Below are 12,542 nucleotides of genomic sequence, written 5' to 3'. Positions count from 1 at the left end.
TGTTCATGGATATCTGAGGTGATGCTTTACACCAGGTGCTGCTTATGAGCTGTCATGGCATATACACATACCTGCAACACAAGAAAACAAAGAAACAGCAGACCAGCAGTATTCATGCATAGACTTTAGTACGTTAGACCTCTGATGATCGTATAGTTTTTCTGTCTAACTCTGATCATCATAAACTCCTAGTGATCGTATAGTGGTTTTGTTCCTTTTTTTTAACCTAGTCTTAATCAATTTGACACCTATAGACCAGTAAGGTGGGGATAAACTACTGAGAGGGGGAAACCTATGAGGAAGTCTTCACCACAGGGTTGGCCCCCGAGGCCTGTTGCACTTCGGTTCTTCCCTGGGCTCCTCACTGGTCTGTGTGTCCTATTCTCTCCCTGTAGTTAATTTGTTAACTTTACTGTGCTACATCTCCATCTTCCAATGAAACATCAGTCATAGCAGACATCATAACCCACAGAGGATGGATACGTGAATGGAGTGTGCTGTAGCATAACATTTAAGGCTGTGAGTGTACTTAACCAGTGTACCCCAAATGGTGGAAGTGACAGTCAACTTTCTTTTGTTCAGAATGAGTCTTTCAGCTTTCTTGTAGATTACTGGGGAAATTAAGCACTCACAGCCCAAATGGTTAGCATGTCAGTAAGCTGTTGCTCCAAGTGTTTGGAGAAGAGGGGAGGGGCAGTTTCAGTGTAGCAAGTAGACTGAGTAGGAGCTGAGTAAAGCTGTTCATTTCTTTAAATGTCTTTTTGTTTTTCCTACACTCTTTCATCCAATGTCCAGGTTTACCACAGTAATGACAACTGCCTTCTCTCTTAGGACATTTACGTTTCTGTCGATTCTCTGTGTTGACCTTAAAGGATGCTGCTGCAATCTTTACTCTTGTCTTGACATCTGAGTCTCTTTCCCAAATAGCTAACCGATCTAAGTTGTTTTGCAGAGTTCCATTGGACCATGTGAGGTCTAAGAAAGGCAATGCATTTTTGTATTCTGATGAGAGCCCATCAAACCACATGCGGACCAGTGGTCCATTATCCTTTAACACCTTCTCTGGAGTGTCTGCTATTCCACTGTATGCTGCAGCTGACTGACAAAATCTTTCAGTGTACTCACTTACAGTTTCATCCTTCTTCTGTACACAACTAGTGATCTTTGACCAGTCCACCTTTGGTCCAACAAGGTTCTGTAACACTCTCAGAACTCCTTCTCTCAATTCACCTTTGCTGGAATGCTGAAACTCAGAATTATTTACAGCACTTTCAAAATCACTGAATTCTGACTCTTTCAGGATTTGTGACATTAGCTGGGTGACTTCAGCTAGGGACATATCATAGAGCCTTCATTTTCCTGGACAACTCTGTCCTAAACTCAGAAAAATTTCTCTGCACTGATGGCAAACTCTCAGCAAGTCTTTCTATGTCTTCAGGACCTAGAGCTGTACTGACTGCTTGTAACTGGAGTATGGGGGTTACAGATGTAACTGTGTCAACACCTTTTACCCTACTCTGAGCCTTTTGTCTTGCTCCACACACTTCAACTGCATTTACATCTTTATCCATGAATCCAGTATTGCTATTGCCCTCTAGTCTACAGAAAGACTCTAAGTCAGGATAGCTTTCATCTGACTGTTGGTCTTTTGAGTCACATTTGGTTGAGGCTTTAAGGCCCAACTTCTGCGTGAGATGAGACACTCGAGTGTGCAACTGTTTGTTCTGCTTTTCTAACTTAGCAATACGTTGGATTTGTTCTTGTGCAATGGATAGAGTAAATTCTCTGTGGCAGCAGATAATGCCCTTCATATTTTTCTTCCGAATACAAGCACCAAGTACCTTTTTGCATTCTTCAATAGACCAAACTTTTTCTGGATGAATCCCAAATTTCTTTGTCAAATCCAATCTGACTGACTCAGTCACTATTGAGTCCATGTGCTTTCCTAACAATGATTTGAACTCACTATCTGTCCATAAAGGGGTAGCTAGTCCACCTTTCTCAGTTGTTGGAATTAGTCTAGCGTTCTTTCTCAACATTTTGTAATGTCTTTCTGGCACAACAATACACTTCAACACTTCCCTGACAGAGCAGAGGTTAACCTAGTTAATACACATCGTAATATATTCAACCTTCTCTGGTGAGCAGAGTAGAACCAACTTGCTTCCACACTGTAACAGTTGTAACCTTCCCTGAATTAACAGAGGATGAACCTTCTTCTCTAGCAAAGTAGATAATGACTATTCTGTTAACACACCACCTTCCCTGATTAAACAGAGGATAAACCAATATTAGCATGTGATACCAATCTTCCCTGCCTGAGCAAAGGATACCAATATTAGCACGTAATGCTAATCTTCCCTGCCTGAACAAAGGATACCAATATTAGCATGTAATGCTAATCTTCCCTGCCTAAGCAGAGGATACCAATATTAGCATGTAATGCTAATCTTCCCTGCCTGAACAAAGGTTACCAATATTAGCATGTAATGCTAATCTTCCCTGCCTAAACAGAGGGTAAACTTCATCTCTAAAAGAACATTTTTAGAGGATAACTTAGTTAACCAAACCCTACAGCTGTCTGTTAACTCTTCTCTGACGGCGCAGAGGATAAAACTTGGTACTGGTCTTAATGGTTCTTTTGGATAGAGTATCACTCACCAACCCTTGGGTGTACAGGAAAATTCAGCTTGGATCTTCTTTTGGATCAGATCTTTGTTGTGCTTGAAGTTTCAATCAGGATTGAGGTGAGAAGCTCTATCCGGGTCACGGCACCAAAACTGTAGGAAACTTTTTCCTCGTCGAAGCAGAGACCAGGAGACGTTGGGATATCTTTTAAGCAGAAGTTACTCTTTATTGAGAAACGTGCTGTGGGTCGCTGTAGTCATCCAAGTCTAACTAAGGCAGTGTACTTGGTAGTTCATATACATTCAAGGGGGAGGGATACATAGAGTAGAGGTGGAGACAATCTAAACAAAGCATGCAAGTGCAGTGCAGGAATCAGCCCATTCCCTACATTTCCCAGCCATGATCTAATCAGCATAACGGTGTCATTCAAATGCATAGGTGTTAATCCACTCAGTCTGACAGCATGGCCCATACCTTTACATTATCATAGAGACAAAGTCACAGCTGTATCTTGAGCCAAATGGTTAGGAAGTGCATGAAGACAAAAGGTTAATGTTACAGACACCTGGGCTGCCTGCCTTGATCTCCTTAAATTGTCATTATCTTTACCTCAGAATGTTAAATACAATATACTTCACCTTAATATTTCATGTGAGGTTATGTCAGGATGTAGGATCAGCAGATCTTAAACAGATTCTTAAATTTGTAATCCCACAGTAGGAACAGGGTTATGACTAAATTTTCAGACAAGAATGTTGTTCCAGGATCAATAAAATATGTTGATCCAGGAACATGTCTTACTTGGCAAAATCACGATGACCAATGAGTAACCAAAGAAACTAAACAGAGCAGGGAAACAGGAACTAAAGGAAACTGAGCAGAATGTCAAACCAAACATAACCGTTAAATCTTTTTTTTTTTTTTTTTTTTTTTGATAGGAAAACAGATATATAGCAAGGTAGTTAAATTGTGAGGTAGATAGTGAGCAGGGTTGGGGAGCAACAAAATACATGTAACTTAGTTATGTATTTAAAATACAAAATTTGAGTAACTGTATTTCATTACAACAGTTACATTTTAAATAGGTGGCAATCACATTACAGTTACATCTGAAAAGTATTTTAGATTACCAAAGTGATGACTTTGAATTTTAATGTAATTTATACATTAATACTGTGACGGGCAATTAATGTAGCAATTGGAGATTCTCAAACTCTGCAAAAGCATCCTAAGCTACATTTCTGCTAATAAGTTTCATACCCCTTGCAGAATATGCAACATTTCAATAATTTTAACAAAATAAGAGGGATCATAAAAAGTTATTTTTATTTAGTACTGTCCTGAATAAGCTATTTCACATAACAGATGTTTACATGTACTCCACAAGACAAAATTGCCCCATTCAAAAATGTACATCCTGTCATTACCTCGATGATCCATGACTGTTTTCATGTTTTGCGATAATTGTTTGTGAGTCCCTTGTAATTGTTAAAAAAAAAAAAAAAGGTAATTGCTACTTTTATCTCACAATTCTGATTTTGTTTTCTTTTTTTTCCCCCTCAGAATTGCTGGATTTTAACTCACAATTGCATTTTATAAAGTCAGAATTAGGAGATATAAACTCATAATTGCAAGTTATGAAAAAAACTTGATAAAAACTTGCAATTTGCGAGTTTATATCTCACAATTCTGACTTCTTTTCTTGCAATTCAGACTTTTTTCTCAAACATTGCGAGTTTATATCTTACAATTCAGACTTCTTTTCTCACAATTCTGACTTTTTCATATCACGCAATTCTAAGAAAAAAGTCTCGCAACTCGCAATTACCTTTTTTTATTATTACATACTTATTAGTATTCCAAAGTATTCTAAAATATTTAGATTAAGTTACAAAACTTAGGTAATGTAACGAAATACGTTACAAATTACTTTTTAAAGCATGTATTTTGTAATTTGTAGTGAAATACATTTTAAAAGTAACCTACCCAGCCTTGATAGTGAGGTAGATAGATTGCATGCAGAGATATGCTCCACTTAAGCTGCTGAATAGAGAGAGAGAGAGGGAGAAACCCAAATGTGTCTTAACATGCACAGCAGCTGGTGAATCAACCTCTGAAATGCATTTTATTGAATTGTAAGTGGCTATGCAGCATGAAAGAAATAAGAGAAAAGGGATTGCTAACCTTTATTTTGCATGCCCTGTAGCAAACATTTCTTTCCCCTGGCTTTTTCTTCATGTTTTCTGTTTGTCAGATAATTATTGCACTACATTTTAAAAGTGGTTTTTAAGTAATGAAATATTTCATGCAATTCTCAGAAGAATACAACCCACAGAGCAGAAAGGAAACGACGGGAGAGAGTGAGAAAAATAGTTGCTGTATACCAAATCTCTCTCCAGAGATCCACAATGCACTTCTGTTAACTGGAGTGTTCTTCTGCCACGTCAAACAGGCATTTATGAGCAAGACAACAAGACAGACCCAGAGGGGCAGTAGACAAAAGTGGTACTGTATAAACAGGGTGTGCCAGTTCGTTGGGTGTGTTCTTTTTTCATAGCACTGATGCTTTTGGGGTTACAGAAATTGCAACTTCAAAGTTCTGTTTTTTTTTTTATTTTTTTGTTTTTGTTTTTGTTTTTTAAGAATACTCAGACGTCAGTGGTTGATAGATCAGGATGAGGAGGATGACCTTTGCTCCTTGGCTTCCTGACATTTGCACAAGCTAAACTGTTTTATTTCTTTCGTTGTTTATTTGTTGTTAATTGTATTTGCCCTCCTGGGATTTCCCATTCAGCACAGCTAAGCCTGTGAACAAAATGGGGAATGGATATTTAACCTATACTTACAAATGTCTGAATGTCATTGCATAAAAGGGATGGTTCACCTAAAACTAAAAATTCTGCCTTTATTTACTCACCCTCATGTTGTTTCAAGTGACATATTTTCATCTCTGGAACACACAGAGGACTCTAGCCCAGAAGACCCTAGTATCTGCACAGCAACACCCTAGCAACCACCCATTATACCTTACCAACCATAAAGCAACAACCCCATCCATCCACCCATCCAGTTCTTTCTATAAAATATCAGGTGTATAAATATAAATGTCACAATGTGAGTACAACAATCAGGAAATAACATCATGACTATCAGATGAGTTCAAAAAGAAATGAGGAAATGATCTCAACACAAAATGCTTTCCAATTAATCTTTGTTAAAAAATCATTTGTAGGTATCAATCATTTCATTTCAAAACAACCATCAATCTCTCAAATCAGTTTTGCAACTGAGGCTGAATTATCAATCCTGTGAAGGGACATGCAGACTTAATCTCCATATTTGTCATCTCGATCTCATTTGTCATCTCGATCTCAGTGTGAGGTCCAGATGTCCCTATTCATTTTTCGCTGGATTTGTGCAGAATGATGTTCTGCCAGAACTAATAAACAAGGTTAATATTCACATATGAGCTACTGCAGTACACAATTGCTTCCAGTTTCCAAGGCCTTCATTGTTCCATTTTCCTGTTGTCTTTACCGTGGTATCTGCATTAACCAGTTAAACCCGGAGCGGCCAGATGCCGGGCCGAGGGGGGCACCAGAGTTAAACAAAAGAAGTTGTGGTCCTGTAACTTCATAAAAATAGGTGTCATTTTAAAGCCTAGAAGCTTGGCTTTCCAGTGAATATAATAAATATGACTAACGCTTAACAAATGCTTTTAAATTTGCTATAATATAAGAGAAGCACCATTTTTATAGCATGAAAAATTACTGTTTACTTGAAATGTGGTCTGTGAAAGCATCATAAATAACTGATAGTCTTTTGTTATATCGTTGAAAAGGTCTCAACTAGCACAATACAAAAAGCATATTTGTTTCAGTTTGTGACCAAACCATACCAAGTATTTGTATGAAAAAAATCCCTGCAGATGCACATAACAACAGTGCACAAATGAAGCTTTTGCGTTACGTTTTGCTATATAACTTCACGAAACATCAGTAACCATAGTAAAATCACACGTCTTTATTTAGAGCAGGTTGTCTCGATTCAATCGAGCCCAAACACGACATAATATGACAAGTAGATCGTGAGAAAATCCTTACGGAGTGACAAGACATGCTTACTTCCACGATCCGACGCGTCGCGATCATGGCGCAAAATCACTGGATCTCAGGTGAGGTGGGTGGGTATGGTGGGTGGGACGATGTGTAGAGAGTGCGCTTGGATTGGGCTATGTAATTATATATATGTTTATGCTTTATTGTGGCGTTTACACATGTAAGTAGTTCTTATTTTCAGTAAAACACTCAGATCTCATGTTTGGAGAGGGTTTTTTTTTTTTTTTTTTTTTTTTGGACTTTTGATAAAAAGACTACCTTGGTTCCAAATGCTGTAACTTTTGATTGCTTTGAGATATCAACACAAAATTTGACTCAGATGTAGTTGGCATGATTGCCAATAAGAACAAACTTGTTTTTATGATCTTTCATATATACTTTCTAAAAGTAATCATGTCAGTCTTCAATAATAACAAAATAAATCAATAAATTGCATCACTTTTTCTGAGGTTTTCTCAGCAATGAAGTAACATAAGAACCTCCAAACATGATCAAAATATTTTTTTTTTTCAAAATTTGAAAGGTTTTCTATCAAATGAGATGCATCTTGTTTATATTTATTGTTTGTTTGTTTGTTTTTTTGTAGAGTTATAAGCCATTAATTTTAAGTATGTCACTTAGACATGAAATCATTAAAAAAGTGCCTTCAGGGTGTAAGTGGTTAAGCAGAACAATAGCAAAACAACACAACACACATGCCTTTTGTCAATCAGAATATACAATATAACTTCAAATCTGAGTCAGTTGAATCATTCAAAAAAAAAAAAAAAAAAATGCACAAAAACAGATTCAATATTCCTCAAAATAAATAAAAGTAGGGTAGACTAATATTAACACTGTATATTATGCAAACCTGCAGTAATTAAATAATATGTGTATATTATTTGCGTACTTCTGCACTATTATAATATATTGTAGTATAAATATGTACATGTCAGTAGTGTGTTCTTAAAAGAAAAAAATGCACTTCAAAAAATCAGTTGATGCACTTATTTAACTTTGGGCTGCATCCAAAATCACATACTCTCTGAATAGGTAGTAATGTAATCTGGATGTACTACATTCCATTACAGTTAACTGAAACTATAATAAAAATAAATAAAAATAATAAAAATAATAAATAATAAAAAGCTTTTTTTGTTGTTGTTGCTTGAAATAATATATATATATAAAAACCTTAAAATTCTTTTATTTCAGCTACAGGCAGCATTTATCATTTTCGTTTAGTTTAACTTAATTTAATTTAATTAATTTAATTAATTAATGACTAACTTCTTAGCTGTTTATGCAACCAGTCCTACGTACATTACTTGACGGAAATGTAAATGTAATTGCATTAGGCTACACTGCATTACGCCCGGGGCTTAATGCTTTAATAATTACTAAACCGTCCCCAGCTAGGGAGGACCTACCGCAGAGATCTTCCATATGTAGCTTTGCCCTATTAATCAGTCCACATATGTATCCACCACATGTTACCTCCCTTCGGCAGGGTGTGGTATCTGTAGCGTCCCTCTCCATTGGACAGGGCACGCTTCCCCAGCGTTAACAACACTGGTCATGGCTGACAAATACGGGAATTGAGAACTGAAGCACTCTTCCCCATGAAATATCACGTTAAGAGGAACAGCAACTACAACCGTCTCCAGTTTAAGCCCTGTCCCTTTCCTCCCGTTGGTATGGAGGACTAATTTTCCTTGGGCTTACATGGGGTGCTGGGTAGGTTACGACTGTGTAGAGGGTAGTTGCCAAAAGGGCATGCTACAGCTTGCCAGCGTCTGTGTCTCCGACACTCATAACACAGTTCAGACATTCTTCTGCTATTCAGAATGCCAGCACAGTTGAATGTACCAGGGTATAAGCATCAAATCGCATTAGTGGGTTCTTCTCTTTTCTTTTCTTTTCTTTCCTTTTTCTCAAGCTATTGTACTAATCATATTCTACCTGACAAAAAAAAAAAAAAAAAAAAACTCCATGAAAGTTTAATGACCTTTTCATGAATGTATTATTCATATCTGACTCCTGATTGGCAGACAATTCCAAAAACACAGATGGTACATTTTTAAAAACGCTTTTGAATTGCATTAATGAGCTGCCTGCTAATTGAGTTCTGTGCTTAGCTAAACGTATCATGTCTAAGTATGACGACACTCACTGTACTATTAAAATAATCGAGGGAAAAGTGTTTTGACTCTAGGAGTGTGTTGTTGCATAATGTATGAGTCAAAGGGATTGCAGCAGAAGCTCAGAGGTGCGAGTTATGAGTTCAAAGACGGTGTAGTTTCTATGGCCATTATTCAAAAGGGCAATCTCATTGTCAAGTGCTCCTGTGCAAACTATAACACATTAATATACTGGATCAAGCTCAAATGCTTACCATGATTTTACCAACTAGGACACGTTTCCAGATGAACATCCTTAGATTATCCTGGAACTATATTTCTGAGTCATTGACTAACAATAAAGTGAGGGGAAAATAAACTTTTTAAAAATCACTTTAAAACATATGTTAAGTTCTTAGAAATGTACGTTCTGTATTTGTGTGAGTTTCATATGGTTTTGAAAAACTTTCAGGAAAAGATTAAAATTAATGACTCTAAAATACCATTTAAAGTAATCAAATATTTTCCTTACATACTGTATACATATGAAATAAATCTAAATCATTATTATATAAAAAAATATATATATTTAAAAATATTTTTCAAGATACAAGCATTTTTTTTTTTTTTTTTTACAAATATAATCATAAATATCATTATGCTTTTATGGATGACACTTTATAAACTTAGGGTATGTTCATGCAACAATGATATAGTAAATGTTTTTCCTTAGCATTTTTGAAAAGTTTTGTGTACAGACAACAGTGCTGTCAAAACAACCCCCTTTCACACGGATCAGCAAAAATTATTAAAAACACTGTATTATGCATGTTAGGCCAGTACTTCGCGATGTCACTTTGTAAAGAAACACTCTGCGCCTATAGACTGAATACATAATACGCAGTGCTGGGGAAAGTTACTTTTAAAAGTAATGCATTACAATATTGAGTTACTCCCTAAAAAGTAACTAATTGTGTTACTTAGTTACTTTTTATGAAAAGTAATGCATTACATTACTTTTGCATTACTTTTTCTCACCTGGGCTTGTTTGTTTGTTTGATTTTTAATAACAACAACAACAACAAAAAAGTTCTATTTTTGGCAAATGTAGGGCACAGCTCAAACAAACCTTTCTGCTCTGCTGCCATTCTGGATTAAAGAAAAATAGGATACAGGAGAAGGAAGTTCAACATTCTTATTTATAAACCTAATCTAAAGTATTGATATGCTTATCAGTATAGATGAATTAGATCATTGAAGGTCAGCAGCAAAGACAAAACCATGCACTTTGAAATCCGTTTTCAAAAGAATGCGTTTTCAGGCCCCCAAAACGCTGTTGTTCATGTAAATAAATGCCCCCGTTTATTAACCTTGTTATATAAAGGTCTAATTGTCTGATATTTATATTGACCTTGATACACACAAGTACTCGTCTCTGTGATGTAATTACTTGTATAATTTTTTGCACCACATGACCTTGATTGTTCACACAAAAATGAAAATTTTGTCATCATTTTTTCACTTTCATTTTGTTCTAAGCCCATAAAAACTTTTTTTCTTTTCTGGAAAAGGAGAAATTTTGAAGAATGTGTTGGTGCAGTCTTTTCCATACAGCAGCTAAAGTGAATGGGGAGCTTTCAAACTTTATAAAGGACTGAAAAGCCATTAGAGTAAATTAAAAGTCCATATGAGTTGTGCACTGTTTTCCAATCCTCTATTATGAAACTTTTATGGTCCTTTTGAAGCTTGAAAGCTCCAGCCACTGTTCATTTTAATCACATGAAAAAGAACAATCAGCATACATTTAAATTTTCTTGTTTTGTGTTTTACAGAATAAAGAATGCCTAAAGGGTTTGGAATTATATTAGAGTAAATAATGACAATTATCATGCACTAAATGCTTACAATGACAGACTTGCAGATATAAAAACAATCCACCCACTAATTCACACCTGAAAATGTGATATATGATACCAAAATTACAAGGCGTTGATGACACTTCACTCACATCCCCAACCTCACCCATGAGTGTTCAGAGCTGGACTGTGAGATAAAGTCTGCTCTTTACTGCAGACTGTGTCTAACAGACATAGATTACGTTTGAAAACAAACACAAATAGAGACTACTGTCTGGCTTCCTGTCCGCTTTCCACTTCAGAGGCAAGACTGAACCCTATATTCATTATTCAAAGGCACTGCACAGATAATAACACATCTGCATTATGAACGGGGTGGAGAACAGTGACACAAACAGAAGATGATATGAGAGGTAATGGCAGAGGAAATGTAGTATGGGTGACATAGTGTTGTTTATATTTTTGAAGCGTGTGTATGTGATTTTATGTGCTTTAAAAATACAAAGTTGTTGGAAAAACTGTCTACCAGCCTTCGACTTGCCCTTTGATGTTGCTGTGCCCGAGGGCTGATGTTGTTTGCTGCTTTGCGTCAGATGGGTCCAGTTTAACCCATTTATTTAGGTCTGTGCGTCACTGCTGATGGTCATGTCGTGGGAGTCCATTTTTGTGTTTTTTAAAAATTTGAATTTTATTTATATTTTGTCTCATTATCATGCATAGTACTTATATACTTTTGATTAAATATCATTGTGTATTAAATGTGCTTCATCAATATATGTGTCCAAAGGTCATAAGCAGAGAAATGTAAAAAAAAAAAAAAAATAAAGAAAAAAAAGGGGCTATTGTAGTTGAGTCCTCTCCTCACTGAGATAAGGCCATAGACAATAGATTAAACACATCATGTGGCAAGTTGCCAGCCTCAACCTTTTCCTTTTATTCTCTCAAATGAATATAATTAATGTACTCTGAATGGAAAGAGAGTATAATTAGGTACAACTTAATATGAATTAATTTATTTATTTACTACCAATAAGCTTTATTTTATAAGGCGCCTTTAAAAGCAGCTTCTCAAAGTGTGGATTTAGAAACTCCAGCTAAAAGGATGTTACAGTAGTCTATCCGAGAGACGACGAAGGAATTTATCAGTTTTTCTGCTAAAGATAAATTTATAGGATGTAGTCTTGCAATGTTTCTGAGGTGGGAAAAAAAAGACGTTTTAACAGTACTCTGAACGAAAGAAGAAAATAAAAGATTAGCATCAAAAATAACTCCAAGGTTCCTCATTTTACTTTGAGTTTCCAAAACAGAGCCATCAAAAGTCAAAGACAGAGAACCAGCTTTGGAAATTTGATGACGGTAACCAATGAGCAAAACTTTGGTTTTACCACTGTTCAGACACAGGAAATTATTACTCATCCATGTTTTTATCTCAGTAATACAGACGGAAAGAAAAGCAGCATCAGGGTGCTCATCAGGTTTTGAAAGTATTTAAATCTGTATTTTCAGCATACAAGTGAGAATGGAGGCCGAGCGATCTCAAGAGATAGCCAAGCGGTGACAGATAAATGCTAAAAAGTAAAGGGCCCAAGACTGACTCCCTGAGGAACACCAATGAAAAACAGCCCCCTCGAGGACTGAGCATGCATGCTCTTCGCCCAAACAAACAACACAAAGGTTGTGTGTATCATCTTGTGTTAAATAACGAGGACACGGATCAACACACTTCCTAAATGCTTTGCTCCCACCAGTTTCCATAATGATCGCTTACCGACACAATTCAAACAAACGGCTCCTGAAGACGAAGAAGAGGATGGCATATTCCTCAGGAGTCCTTTTAT

This window comes from Ctenopharyngodon idella, chromosome 2, assembly GCF_019924925.1.
Source record: "Ctenopharyngodon idella isolate HZGC_01 chromosome 2, HZGC01, whole genome shotgun sequence".
NCBI lineage: Eukaryota > Metazoa > Chordata > Actinopteri > Cypriniformes > Xenocyprididae > Ctenopharyngodon > Ctenopharyngodon idella.
This window is presented reverse-complemented; position numbering follows the sequence as displayed.